The sequence below is a fragment of the Anabrus simplex genome, chromosome 4 (genome assembly GCF_040414725.1).
Source record: "Anabrus simplex isolate iqAnaSimp1 chromosome 4, ASM4041472v1, whole genome shotgun sequence".
In the NCBI taxonomy this organism is placed as follows: Eukaryota; Metazoa; Arthropoda; class Insecta; order Orthoptera; family Tettigoniidae; genus Anabrus; species Anabrus simplex.
Window position 1 is genome coordinate 7,884,447 of NC_090268.1, and position 16,154 is coordinate 7,900,600.

The following is a 16,154-nucleotide window of genomic DNA, read 5'->3' on the forward strand; positions in this document are numbered from 1 at the left end:
AAAATGTTGAAGATCTGATATTGACAAACCGTAAGATCTTAATAAACAATGTATCACTGGAAATACGACCCCTTCTAACAAAAAACAAGCATATTATATTATCCAACGTCTTTCCTGTGATCCCAAACTATGTTATTGAAGAGGAATTGTTAAAACTCGGTGTGAAAATCATGTCTAGGATTACAGCAATCAAAGCAGATTTGTCAATTCCAGGATTCTCCCACATTTTAAGCTTTCGAACACAAATGTACATTCAAAATGACTTTGATAAACTCCCCGAATCCCTTTTCATCTCGAATATAATGGTACAAACTACTGAATTTACCTATCATCTGACTCGCCCACTTTGCCATACCGACGGACATCTGGCCAAATATTGTCCTAACAACGTATCACTTCCAAAAGATGAATCCTCTTCGAATCATTTTCCTCAGCTCCAAGAGATTTTACAAAAGTCAGAGGTCGAAAACCCCAAAACAGACATCGGTACTTCTAGCTCTCTCCCAAAAGATAGGCCTATTCAAGAAGCCACTTCACTGACCAACCCTGACTTAGCACTTAGCCAAGTCTGTAATGATCCTCCCTCCTCCAGAATTCAAATTGAGAGAGAAATTTCAGCACCTATGGAAACACACGCCACCCCTACAACAGTGAATTTTCCTGGATGTAAAATGCCAATTTCACTAGTTAGCAGTGAGAAAGCTAATCCAAATCTTCCTGATAGCAACAAATCCATACTGGCCTCTCCTGAACAAATCGACAACCGTAAGACAAATCACACTTCCAAGAAACCCAAGGCAGACACGCAAAAATCAATAAGTGATATGCTCCTGCCAGTAAAACAAGTTCTGGAAGCCGACCCATCACTATTCCCCCTCAGCTACCTACAGCTCCAATCCTTCCTTGAAAATACAGTTGGTGCCAAGGACATATCAGCAATTGCCTCAAACTACACACAAGACATAGAAGGTCTTGCTAAAACCTTTCAAAAACTCTATCCTTACTATACCGATAAAAGCATAAAAAACAAAAGCACTCGAATGGTAAAAAAAACTACTGAAATCCGCCAGTCAAAGTGAAGACCCAACGCATATCAATGTAACGCCAGACTATTCCAGTGACGAGAATTCGTTCCCAGTATAATAATGGAGATAAACCTCGTTCTGCTTTTGATCATTATTATGACAACATTACTCCAATGGAATCTTAACAGTTATCGATCACAGTTAGAATATCTACAACTCCTAATAAATAAACACCAACCATCTGTTATCTGTCTCCAAGAAACAAACTTTCAGAACGACTTTGCTGCCAATCTAAGACTCTACAGTGTCTACCAAAAAATAGAACTAATGTGAATCATGCGAGTGGAGGAGTAGCTACTTATATCAAAAACAATATCTATGCCAAAGAAATTACTGTTAACACTAATTTGGAAGCTGTAGCAATTTCAGTCCATCTACCACCTTCTCTATGTATCTGCAATGTTTATATTCCAGACAGTTATTTGTTTCAAGGTGACGATCTACGAAACCTTATCCACCAACTACCTAAACCATTCATCCTGGTAGGTGACTTCAACAGCCACAACACGTTATGGGGTAGCCATAGTTCTGATGCAATAGGAAAAGAGATAGAAAAGATACTTGATGAACTTGATTTAATTCTAATGAACTCTACTGTTCCAACTCGCTTTGACATAGCCCACGGCACCTGTAATAGTATAGACCTAACCATCTGCACACCGGACGTAGCAACCCTTTTCAACTGGTCTGTTTATTCAACACTCCAAGGAAATAGTGACCACTTCCCGATACTAATCAATAATGAAAATTCGTCTGTCAACTCCTCATTTATTAACAACTCTAAATGGAACTTAAATAAGGAAAATTGGACGAAATTTAGCCAGACAGTTAATAATCACTTAAAAGCCTTAACCCCTCCAAATGATTTCCCTTCTAAGCACATAAATACCATTGTTCAAGATTTCACAGAAGTTCTTGTTAAATCTGCGGACATAAGTGTTCCAAAAGTAATCTCAAATTCCGTTAAGAAAACAGTACCTTGGTGGAACGACACTTGTAAGGAGGCTGTTAAGAATAAGAATCACGCTTTCTACCTCTACAGAAGAAACCCCACACCTGAAAATAAAGCCCAATTTCAGAAATGTAGAGCAATCGCTCGAAAAGAAATTAAACTCAGCAAAAAGAATTCATGGCTATCATTTGTCTCCTCGCTAAGTTCGCAAACCCCACAAAAGAAAGTGTGGAATAAACTTCAAATAATAAATGGCAAATATAATCACTTCTACATTACTTCCCTCAGAAACTCGGTTGATGGAACCTTCATAAACAAACCTCAAAACATCGCTGATAAATTAGCTGACACATTTGCCGAGATCTCTAGTGACAAAAATTATGATCCCGAATTTCTCCATACAAAGAAATCCAGTGAATCCGTTGATCTAAGGAAAGCCATCTCTGACCCCAACTATAATCTAAACGATGCTTTTCAACTACAGGAAATAATTATTGAACTTGACAAATGTGGAAAATCTAGTCCTGGCCCAGATACGGTCCCTTATGAATTTCTAAAACAGCTTCCACTAAATGCAATATATTACCTTCTGACCATTTTCAACCACATATGAAGTTCTAAGACTTTTCCTGATGAATGGCGGAATGCCATTATAGTTCCATTACCCAAACCAGGGAAAGACAACTCAATTGCAGAAAATTATCGCCCTATTGCTTTTAACTAATGCGATGTGTAAATTCATGGAGAAAATAGTCAACAAAAGATTAGGCTGGTATCTCGAGCACATAAATTTCTTCAGTAATGTGCAAAACGGGTTCCGTAAAGCACACTCCACAACAGACACTTTGATAAGTCCGGAATCTGAAATACAGGAAGCGTTCCTCAATAACCAACACCTAATAGCAGTCAGTTTAGATATTAATAAAGCATACGACATGGTATCGAAAGACTATGTAATCAAAGTACTAATGACACATAATATATCTGGAAGTATCCTATATTTCATTTATAATTTTCTCTAAATGCGCCGAATTCAAGTTAGAGTAAATGGAATGCTGTCAAAGGAAGTAGTAATCAACAATGGAGTCCCACAAGGATCAGTTATCAGTGTAACACTGTTTCTTGTGGCAATTAATGGTATAGTCTCTAACATCCACTCACCAGTTAAGTGTTGCCTTTTTGCTGACGATTTGATAATCTTCTGCCCAGGGAAAAACATTACGACGACTCAACTCCTATTACAAGAATCAATTGTAAATATTCAAAACTGGACTAAAATCACAGGGTTCGAATTTTCTAAAACTAAAACCAAATGTATTCTCTTCTCCAAAAATAAATATATCATCCGTAACCCTGAATTATATATGGAAGACCATAAAATTGAATCAGTTAAAACTATTAAAATTCTAAGACTTTTATTTGATAACAAGCTCACCTGGACCACATACCTTAAAAATCTTAAAGACGAGTGTCAAAGAAGAATGAATATCATGAAAATTATCTCAGCAAAAAACTGGGGAACAGACTACCATGTCCTAATGAACACATACAAAGCCACAATCAGAGCCAAACTGGATTATGGCAGTATAGTATATTGTTCTGCCAGACCATCTACTCTTAAGATCCTTGATACCATCCAATCTTCAGCTCTTCGAATTGCCCTAGGAGCCCATCGCACCAGCACCATAGCTAGTATTGAGATTGGAGCCAACGAACCACCACTTGAAATCAGACGTAAACAGCTGAGTTTGACATACGCACTCAAGATAGCTGGCACAAGTAGCCAATACTTGAAAAAACACCTAAAGGAAAACTAACTGGATCTCAACCCCAACCCTTTAACATCAGATTATACAATCTTCTCAAAGAACTAAACCTCAGCCTTCCACCCATTTCATTTCCACACAACTCACTAGATACCCCTCCATGGAAAGCTCATTTGCCTCCAATCAACTGGGAATTGAACAACAATCTTAAAAGCTCAAACTGACACAGCGAAATCCCAACAGTTATTTAATGAAATGTGTAAAAGATACTCATCTTATAGTGCAATTTATACTGATGGATCAAAATTCAATGAGAGAAATGGTTGTGCAGTGAAATATAAAGACTATAGTAAGCTATACAGATTACCAGATCTTATCACACTTTTTACAAGTGAACTGTATGCTCTTAAACAGGCCATGATTCATGTTTCAAAAGCAAGCTACAATAACTCATTCATAATATTCTCTGATTCCAAAAGTGCATTAACTTCAATACAAAATCCATCAACAACACACCTCCTTGTTAAACAAATTCAAATGCTGTACCACAAGATCAAGATTGCAGGAAAAAATGTTATTTTTATGTGGATACCATCTCACAGAGGAATACCAGGCAACGAATCAGCTGATCAAGCAGCAAAGGAGGCTACTAGTCTTCCAATCAACGACTGTCAAATTGCCACGCCACATTCTGATATCATCGCTTATATCAAAATCAAACTACACGAACAATGGAAAATGAACTGGCTTAAAACTCCACTAGCAACCTCCAAAAAATTAAAATGATATCTACGAGAACATATCCTCTCCAAAACCTCACCAGACATGAACAAGTCTTAATCTCCCGACTAAGGATAGGACACACGAAGATCACCCACAACTATCTCCTAGAAAAGAAACAACCTCCCACCTGCAGTAAATGTAACTGCTCCCTCACTGTCAAGCATATCATCTCAGAATGTCAACTGTATGACCATTGGCGCCAACACCACAACATACCTAAGGAAATAGAACTGACACTGGCTTTTCCAGCACTGAGTCATCAAGTCATCAACTTCCTCAAGGACACTGGCTTGCACTCCAAAATCTAATTACATTATACTTATTTATTTTTCCTTTACATTTTTATAATTACAATATTATTATTATTATTATTATTATTATTATTATTACTGTTATTCTGTAATCATATGTAAGAGTCGCGATAAGATCTTGGATTTAAAGCGACTATAAACAACCCTAATTTAAAGAAAAAGAATTCTCTCTCTCGAGTCGAGAACATGCTAGAGCAGTGATGATGGTTCAGGAGAAGGTCTAGAAAGCACACATTTTCTATTATGCTCAAAAGCTACAATAATAATAATAATAATAATAATAATAATAATAATAATAATAATAATAATAATAATAATAATAATAATAATAAGTAATACAATTGGCTAAACGGTGCGGGTCGTGTAGCTCTTAGATTGCATTTCACTCCTAAAATGGTTGTCAGTGATTTTCACTTTCGCACCTGGCAAATGCAAGAGTTGGACTTTGAATCCCCTGGACTGACTGGCTGGCTTTTTGAAGCGCCCATTACTATTTCAAGGGTCACAGATTGACTAGCCTGATTTCATGCACAATACCAAAATTATATTAATTCGGAGAAAAAACGTATACTCGTCAGTCTAAAAGCGTACGTAGCATCGTTGACTCTTCTATTTGTTTAACGTCGCGCTAAAACAGCGAAGGTTTTCGGCTGCGGAAGAAAAGGAAGTTAGCGACCCCAGGTTTTATCTGGTGTGGAAATGGGAAACCATCTTCAGCGCTGCAGACGAACCCACTATCTCCCAAACCGCATACTCAACTTTGTCGTTATTATTATTATTATTATTGTTATTATTATTATTATTATTATTATTATTATTATTATTATTATTATTATTATTATTATTATTCATGAACTCATTGTGCATTGAACGTTCGTAAGCATCGGGCTGGAAGGAGGTATGTTAATGCGTATCTTTGCCAGAGGACAGCGGGGCGCCTCAACAATGCTCCAGTCATTCCGATGACCAAGCCTGTGTAAAGAATGCTGTAGATGCTCGATTTATTTGTGGTGCCACGCAGTCGGCACGCTGTCGCTTTGGAAGACCCTTTCTATTGATCCAATTGCTATAGATAGTCTGTCGTCGGTAGCCGGAATATATTACGCTCAATAGGATATTAGGGATATTTGTCCCATATCATCACTTTTTATTTCCTTGCCAAGATAGGAACGGGATTGAACTGTACTGCTTAAGTTTTGTAACGATCCTTCGAATGTGATATCATCCGACATGATTTTTATTATTGTCTCCATTTTTCCTTCTTATATTTGTTATTTTGACAAATAATAAGAGGCGGCTACAAACAGCGGTTGGACGGTGGACAATGTCATGAAACTCGGGTCGCAGATGAAAAGTCCAGTTAGAGAAAAAATTATGACCTTGAACATTTTGTTTCAGTTAACATGAATCCGAACTTACATTTGAGTCTAGAACCGTAAGCAATTCTGTTCTGAGTGTCTGACTCGCAGTATTGTACCGCAGGCTGGCTACATCCTCAAAAGCACCGCCCAATGTTATGTGATGGTGATGCCATAGCGAGCCATGAGCCGGTTTGTCGATTGGCCCTACATCCAGTTGTAGCGGGTCAAATTGCCTCTAATTTCGTTCATTTTCCCAGTCTTTAATATATTTATCCGTTTAGGTCAACTAAGGACCATATCAGTGCTTTTTAGCTTTCCTGTCTGTCTGTTTGTTTGTTTGTTTCTTGGTTGGTTGGTGTGTTTGTTTGTTTGTTTGTTTGTTTGTTTGTTTGTTTGTATGTATGTTTGTTTGTTTTTTGTTTGTTTGTTCGTTCCACCATCACGACGAAACCGCTACAGTATACCCATGCAGAAGCAGGTTTTGTTTGATATGCACATCACAGAACAGACTGGGGGTTTATAGGAAGACTAAAACAGTTTTTTCCAATGTTCTCTTATACTATGATTTTCTGTGAAATCTGTAGACTGAATCGTCGTTTCATTTTAAACAACTTTTGTTATCTTCCTCTTCAACTGACGGACAATGTACTATTTTCTGCTGGTTTCGTGCTCTGCGTTGGATGACGGACATCCTCTAACTGCTTCCCAACAGGGAAGTAATGCAATGCCATTTTCGTCATCATTCCTGTAAAGAAGGCAAGTCGCCATACCGCTCGAGGTTACAGTCATCAGCACTAACGGGGCGCACACTGTAAGGTGTTTTCTGGCATCTGCTATAATTTTTACTGTATTTCTCTTTTTCTGCTTTAATTTCTTTCCTCTTTATGCTTATCTTCGTATCTGTTTACCACCGGGCTCAGAGACAGACGGTTAAGGCGCTGGCCTTCTGACCCCAACTTGGCAGGTTCGATCCATTTACTGGCAAGTAAAAACTCTAGCGGAACAATGTCCCGGCACCTCGGCGTCTCCGAAAAAGTCGGACGTATTATTATTATTATTATTATTATTATTATTATTATTATTATTATTATTATTATTATTATTATTATTATTATTATCTGTTTACCTAAGAATCCCTCGGCCTAAAGATTTTTTCCTCTGTTAGCGCTTTCTTAAATCCATCATATCATCACAATTTAGTGAGGGACATTTCAATTTTCTACTACATCCACTCGGTATTTAAACATTTGTCCTCAGTTATTATCCTATCTTCAGTTAATGTCAACTTTTTAAACTGTATTACTTTTTTCCTTATTTTTTCTGCACGTATGCGAGTTCTAATCCCGAAACCTGAACACTTAGCTTTGAGGAACCATTCCTAGATGTTTAAGTGTTTAACTTTTTCGCCCCGGAAAATATCGAAATATCGAGGCAATTTTAATGACGGTGCAGATCTTCGTTTCGGGTTCTTGGTGGATGAATGGTAAGTCGTATCGCGAAACAGATAACATAATCGGCTCTATTTGGAGAGATCTACAACTTTTGTGTTGTGACTTTTTGTCGTATCTCGATTGTGACTGGCATTAGGAAAAGGGGCCTGTCTTTATGATAAAAACTCCCCGTCTCCATTGTGAATCGCAGTAGACAAATGAGCCTATCGTTAAGTAGGAAACGTGACTGCCAATATCATTAAAACTTCCCAACGCGCATCTTACACCGGAAACAACGTATGGGGTCCTCCCCGTGGTGTTTCTCGGATAACGCTAAGACACATGCAATTTAATATGATCTTTCTCACTACGTGTACAGTAATTGACGTAGAAATGCGTACACAATGTAGAATACCGTAGCGAAACACGGGTACATGAGACCGAAACCTGTCGAAGCTGCGTTTTGCTCTGACCTGTGCTAAGAGACATATAAAAAGTGAATAATTGAAGAACTCTTCAGTGCAAACGAACTGTGTCGCTATTCCATCCCATAACCTGGAATAAAGGAAGTCAACACCCAACCAGCTGGATATTTCCTCAGTGCTGTTAGTTTTACGTCGCAGCGACTGAGACAGGTCATAAAGCGACGATGGGATAGGACAGAGAAAGGAAGGGACCTTGTCCTTGATTTATTAAAGTACAGCCCCAGCATTTTTCCTGATGTGAAAACAGGAAACTACGGAAAATCATCTTCCGAATATACAAGTTAGTTGTTGTGTGTTACACAGTAGTAAGGCGGTGCCGAAAATATAGAGCTCAAAACGTTCTTTGCTTACAAACTTGTAGAGGATTTCGGCAACACGAAGGAGACAAACCTAGTCTGTATTTAGCAAAGTTTTTGAGATCAGACAGAACTCGATTATTTACAAAACACTGTAATAGCAAAAGACTCCAAGAAAATATTAAATCACGCCAAGGAAGACCCTAAACCAGAAATCAAACATAATTTTGTCATGATTTGTGCATGACGTTGGTACATCAGTAAGTTTGAAAACAAGTATTTTATAAACGTTTTCGAAATATACACGAGTGAGAAAGTTTAGCGTGAGTCCTCTCTAAGACCTTACAGTATGCTTCGGGACGCACTAAAAACCGGAAAATATGGCTTTCGCTGGACAAAACGACAGATGCCTGCACTGAAGTTTTTATCTTAAATCAAACTGGCCGTTATCAGAAGTGCAATATGAATTAAGTTGTGATTCCAGTACAGGCACATGAAAGAAAGTGTCCAGTGTCAAAAGCTCTTCATTCCCTTTGTTATTAAATTATGGTTAGTATTTCGGTTAGTAAAACTTTATGGGTTCTCCAGGTAAAATTTCAACAGCTTTTCAGAATCCCTCTGAATACATATTGCAGAGACAGCAGTAACATGGTAGCAACAATTTGCTGCCGTAAATGTTAATTACAAAGCCATTGTGGGCTGGCGACAGTAACTGGATTCTCCTGGATATAATAAAAATTCACTTTTGCTAGATTAAAATATTGATATTCAGCTTCTCATTTATGATCGTAGGTTCGCAATTCAACGCTTGGCCTTTGTTCACGGACCAAGAAGAAAAAGGCGTCCGGGGAATAGAACGAAGAAGTGCTTCTAGACACAGTTCTCGTATTTTTTTAACGTGATGACGTCTATAAAATCAATTTACATTCGAACCTCAGTGTAAAGAAATCATGTGCTCACATTCCGCTGTACGATCCTTAGGGACGGGTGGTTGAAAATGTGAGAATTTCTTAATTTGCTTTATATCGACTTCTCAGTGCAAATTCCCTTTGTATCATAGAATTTTGCGCGCGCTTTAAATGTTACCATTATTGTAGACTTAGAACAGTTGAGTATTTCGTCCCCATCCATTCCAGTAGTTGAGCAATCCAGATCAGAAAGATAAAGTAGTACCATACCCGATCATGAGTATGTTCCACAGTACGTCTCCTTGCGTTTTTTCACAGCTTTCTAACAGACACTACTCAATTAGGACAGAAGTTACTGACGAAATTTCGAAAATGTTTGGTATGGTTAGTAAGAGCCATCACAACTCTCTTCAAAGTTCAACGTTACAGAACCATTCCACATGCCGACCGGAATGGCTATGTACACTGGTGAACATTATTCTGGAGACTTTGGAATAAATGTGATAATTTTCATTTTTCAAGCATTCGATTTATTTTCACGGAATTTATTTGCACAAAAATCTTTAAATACATACAATTATTAATATTTCATCAAAGTAAGTTCATTTTTAAAACACGACCAGTTTTAGACCGGCTTATTGTGAATACACATGTAATGTTCAGTATCTTGTCAAGTAACCGTTACTTTTAATCACAGTACCAATTCCTAGAGGCATAGACTGCAGAGAGGGGCCAAAACTAGTTGTTGACAGCAGCTTTAGTCAACTGCATTTTGTATCGGGGTTTTGTTTTTGGTACCAAGAATTCCAACTTTGAGCAGAGAATGTCACAATGGCATGGTGCACAGTTCTGGTGAAATACGCCCCCGAGGTCATGTCATAGTTACCACGAGACATCTGTTGCTGGATATCCTCGCTCATCGCTCCTAATCACTTTCATCATTTATTTTTACATCACGATTTCCGCATCGCAATTGGTTCAGGAATGGTGACCTTACTTTCAGGCTATTTTGTAATAATTACCTTCAAGCAGTTCTTATAAACTCCCTCGATCGTAGAACGCCTTGATAGCGTGTCCGGCTCCATGGCTAAATGGTTAGCGTCACAGGGGTCCCGGGTTCGATTCTCGGCAGGGTTGGGAATTTTAACCATAATTGGTTAATTCCCCTCACACGAGGACTGTGTGTATGTTCCATATTCATCATCATCATCATTTCATCCTCATCAAATCAAAAGACCTGCACTAGATAGCGTGACAGCAGCCTGGATTCAATCCCAAATCTCTCCGCAGGAGTACTGTAGGCTATGTGCAGACACTTCATTCCCGACCTGCAGTTAGTTCTAACTACTCTCTACCGAGCAGGTGGCTATCAGCTACTGGGTTCGAACCCCACTGTCGGCAGCCCGCAAGATGGATTTCCGTGGTTTCCCATTTTGACACCGGCAAAATGCTGGGGCTGTAGCTTAATTAATGCAACGCTCGCTTCCTTCCCACGACTAGTCCTTTTGTCGCCATAATACTTGTCTGTGTTGGTGCGACTTTAAACAAATTGTAAAAAAACTAATTATCTTATCAACCTGAAGGCTGGTTGGATCCTCAGGTTCATAGGGAACCTCAAAGACCGATGGTGGCACACTACTTTCGGATTTTCTGTTATGCACATTCGAGTTTAGGCATTAATTACAAATCAACCAATAGGCGTATTTCAAAACGGATTATACCAATATTTTCCTTGTGTTAGAGTGTATAAGACAAATTGTTTTTGAAGTTCATTAATTATGTTTATTTGTGGTTGTCGTAAATATTGTGCGGGTTTTTTACTTCTAGGAACAACTCACTTAAGAATATATACATGGAATTGTCTGATGGCAATGACATTTTTGTGTGGTGTAGCCGCATGCATTCGTAGTGTAACACTCAAGTTACAATTTTTTTCAACCACTCCAGAAAGAGTTGTTATCATTTTACTAAAGAAACATTTTCTCACCTAGGATAAAAGTAGAAGAAGAAACTTGGGCTCCTTTTGAAGCCTTCAGTCGTGGTTATCAGATACTACAAGATGGGAAGTTGTGTGCGCAGGTGGTTTGCCATTGCTTTCCTTACTGAGCCAGAATGTGCTATTGGAGCACGGCCACCTTTCATACCGAGCTCGATAGCTGCAGTCACTTAAGTGCGGCCAGTATCCAGTATTCGGGAGATAGTGGGTTCGAACCCCACTGTCGGCGGCCCTGAAGATAGTTTTCCTTGGTTTCCCCATTTTCACACCAAGCAAATGCTGGGGCTGTCCCTTAATTAAGGCCACGGATGGTTCCTTCCCACTCCTAGCCCTTTCCTGTCCCATCGTCGCCATAAGACCTATCTGTGACGGCGCGACGTAAAGCAACCTTTCATAACACACATGTAGACCGATTGTGCTCAGTAGCTTACATACTGTCGAGACTGGGACCTCAGTGCTAAGGCGAAAGAAATGACGAACATAAGAGAATCGGTCCACGTTAACACGTAGTCTGAGCGGCACGGTATTAACGGTTCTAATCTTCAGATCATTTTAATGCCTTCAAATTCGAATGTAAATTAGAGGAAGCTGATCATTATTTCGGAATGCCTGATTGGAGGTGAGGATCTCCCTTCCTACTACCACGTCATTACGTCATCCCATCAACTCCTCTGATGAGGTTGGCATCCACAACGACAGATTCATCTCACCTCACACCCAACCCCGTAGAGAAACGGGCAAGGGTTCATCATGCATTAATGTTATTACTTTTAATATCATCATCATCATCACCATGTCCTGCTCAGGTGCACCCTGCGGGACTAAATTCCAGCAAATCGGTGTCTCTCAAAACCGTAAAAGTAGTTAATGGACGTAAAACAAATAACGTAAAATGTTTTAAACATTTGCCATCGATGAAATTAAATTTTGGTTCCCACGTGCTTCCCCTAGTGCACCGTCACTGCCTTGTGGAGCCCACTGCTACACTGGGACGAAACGCTGATAATGTCATGGTTGAAAAAGCCTAAAGGGCTTAAATGTTTTAAATATTGGGTGCGGTCTTCCTTCCTGACGTCAACGCTATGGCAGGATGTTTCTGGGAAGGTTGGCGGCAATGTGGTGAGTTTTTGTGTAAATGAAAGGGTGAGTACTGGGACACCCAATGCGGTCACTCTCGTTCTCCTCAACCTGATGGTTGGTGGGTAACATGAGTGTCCTTCTATCCTGAGCCAGCTGCTTCATTAGTTGATACGGACGTCGCCCTTTAAGGAACCCCGCTCTTGGTCGTCCTCTTCCAGTTTCCCTTCAAGCAGTGTGGTGCACATGACCTATCTTCTTTTCGCGATCATTTTCTCTAGACTGAGAACTCTCTTGAGAACTTCTTCATTTGTTAGCCTCTGAGTCCAGGGTATTCGTAACATTCGACACTAGTACCACATTTCGAATGCATCTATTCTTTTCTTATAAGCCTTCAATAGAGTCCAGGTTTCAGAGCCGTATGAAGCTCTTAATGAAGTGCTTTCTTACTGGTAGAGTACAAGTTGAAATTACCATTTGAGGAAGACACATTGTTAGGATAAACTGCTACACAGTTTGGGGGGGGGGGGGGCAGGGTGAGGGGGGGAAGTCCCTCCCCCCACTTTGTAGGAACTTTTTTAAATTACGCTTCAGCCACCTGACTATTTTTTAACTTTCGGAGGAGTGAAAAACCAACGAGTTATTTAAAAAATCGCCTGAAGCTAGAGATTATTTACAAAAGCAATTTGTACAATCCCTATAGTTTTTCAGCTAATTCCTCAATTCCTTTAATTATTAAGACAAATACTTGGTGGAAATACAAAATATCGTTCGTTGCGGCCAACTGATTTATACAGAGCAGCAGCGTGTAGCACGTAAGGGTAGCAGGGGTACAAGGTCATGGACACTGGTATGATTCACCCTCTGGCCGCTCGCATTCGTCATACTAGCAGTCTAGTTCAGTGAATGTGTCTGTGCAGTGTGTACATGTTAATTGTATGATCACGCCGAACGTCTATTTAATTGTAATGCATGTGTAATTATTGTCCCTTTGGTGAAAGTGTTATTGTATAGTAATTATTACCGCACTCCTTTACATCTCTATCGAAAATCGCTCAGAGAGCATTAAAAAGGCTTACCATTTTGTAACTTTTTTCCTATGTTTATGCCCCCCCCCCCCCTCCGTTTCTGCTCTAGCCATTAAACCCGGGTACATTTTGTTGTCTATAGATTTTTGTGCCCCCACCCCCACCAATCGCCGTACTGCTGCTACAGGTATTCTACCCCTAACAAAAACCATTCATTTCTCAATTATTGTTCGACATACTAAGTCCAAATTCACAGGTTGGTCGCATCTACACCCTAGATGTTAAATAACATAAGGTTTTAAAACATTCCAATCGTAGGGAGCTTAAACGAGTGTTAAATCCGAAAATATATACTTTGGGAATCGTTCAGGGTTCGAACCTCGGCCCAATTATGTTTGTGATTTTTCATAAATGATTTACCTAAACATGTAAACAATTCCAACTGTCTCCTTTATCGAAATATTCAGACCGGTTAGCTCAACACAAGACTGCTTCTTACTACGAAGAGACCTTGATGGTATTCTAATGTGCAGCCATATGAATAAGTTAAAATTTAACGTCTCGAAATGTGTAACAATGTCATTCGCCCGAAAAAAGAATAAAACTGTATTTCCTCACAAGGTGGGTCCTAAAGCCCTGCAGGGAGTTGACCAAGTCAGTAACCTTGGCGTCCGGCTTGACAAGGGTCTTACTTTCACTGTTCATGTAAACAACGTGACAGGAGAGGCCTACCGGGCATACGGAGCACTAAACTGTTCAGGAAGACGAATTCATTCATACCACTCCATAATGCCTTTGTACGAACAAAACTGCAATATGCCAATATGCTAGCGTTGTATGGAATCCAAGGTTCAATAAATATATTAAGTTTGTTTTTTTTTTTTTTTTTTGTTTTTTTTTCTATTGGCTTTACGTCGCACCGACACAGATATGTCTTATGGCGACGATATATTAAGTTAGAGTGCGAAAATGTTTTTTAAGATTCCTTCATCACCAAACACATGGCTTGTACCCATTTATGTCTCCATACAACTGCTGTCATTTCTTGATGGATGCAGTACTTTTGCATCCATCTCTTGGCACAGGCCAGAGTAAATTGTAGCTTCCACCGAAGTCCCAGTCAACATCCATGGCTGTGACAATGTGGAAGTTGCTGATGTATGGGTAGTGCTGAGTAATGACATTCAGAGTATGACTAGTGCATCTGAGTGTTATGAAAGGTGCTGCTCATAGGGTCAGTCGTGGTGCAATAGTACTTTCTGACCCAGTGAGGAAAGCAATGGCAAACTACCTCACTCCTCATCTTGCCTAGTACGCCTCATTTTGGTGCTGCCATTGGTTTTTGGGGTTTCCTTATAACCGCATAACCGTTGGTGGTGCTATTTGAGGATCCAACCAGCCTCTGGGCTGATGATCTAACAGACAGACAGACACAAAAAATTACTAACCAGTGTCGGTATGACCAGTCTTGAAAATCAGAGAAAAATAATTGATGCCAAGTACCTGCATAAACTATTAAATAATAAAATAGATAATATGAATTTACCGTCTCTATTGAATTTTCGCGTACCTGGCTTGCACTCAAGAGAGCGCAGCACGTTTAGGACTGAAAGAGCTGTGACAACCGCCCACAACAAGCTGTTAGCATACACAATAACTTCGACATGTCAGTATCCACATTCGTAAAACATTTTCCAGCTTCACTACCACGACACTAAGCATTAAAATCACGTTGAAAGCTGTCAAAATGTTATAGGTAGTGAATAATTTAGTTATCAAGAATTGTATTTTTAGGTATTGACATCTAACATTTGTGTTAATGTAATTTAATAAATACTTCAAATATTTTTAGATTTACTGGAATTGGGGTTTACTACCCTGTTGTAAACCGGCTATTAAATAAATAAATAAATAAATAAATAAATAAATAAATAAATAAATAAATAAATAAATAAATATCTCTGTTTTTTAAATATGCTTTTATTTGTACCTAAATGTGAAACCTACATTTGGTAAAAATAGAAGCAAAACTGAAGTTTCAAGATTCAGTTATTAGGCCCCATAATAATATTTCTCGCAGGAATGAATTCGGATTTATTTACAGAAAGAGTCAATCTGGCATCAACACAATAGTGATTACATCTCTCCGCATAGGGTTGGCGTCAGGAACGCCAAAATCCCCGCGGCAGAAGAAGAAATGAGATTTGGAATCAGTACAATCATTATCAGATCAATGAATTTACCATTGTAATAAACAGGACAAGGAAATTATGAGACGTCATTCTCAAGGGGTCAGTTGTGAATTAAATATTACGGACATTATTTCACTGCAATATCCAGTCTTCTTCTTCTTTTTCCTTCCACGCGAACGCGGAAAACTTTGACGAACAGTATCGTTTAGCAGGACGTGGACAACACAGTAGCAGGGGCTGTTTCACCACCTTCAGCGCTAGAAGTCGCCACTGAAGAGGCATGGTGGTGGTGCAACTCGGCAAGGAGTAGGACACTTCAAAAAGCAAGGACAAGGGACACGAAGAGCGTGAAAATGAAAGACTCTAGAATTCGTAAACCTAATAACGGCGGAGAACAAGGGGTCGGGAAAAAATGAGAGTTTGGCAGAAACAATTCCGGGACTCAGCTTAGGGCCCTGCGGTCCCATGATCCCAAGTTAAGAGC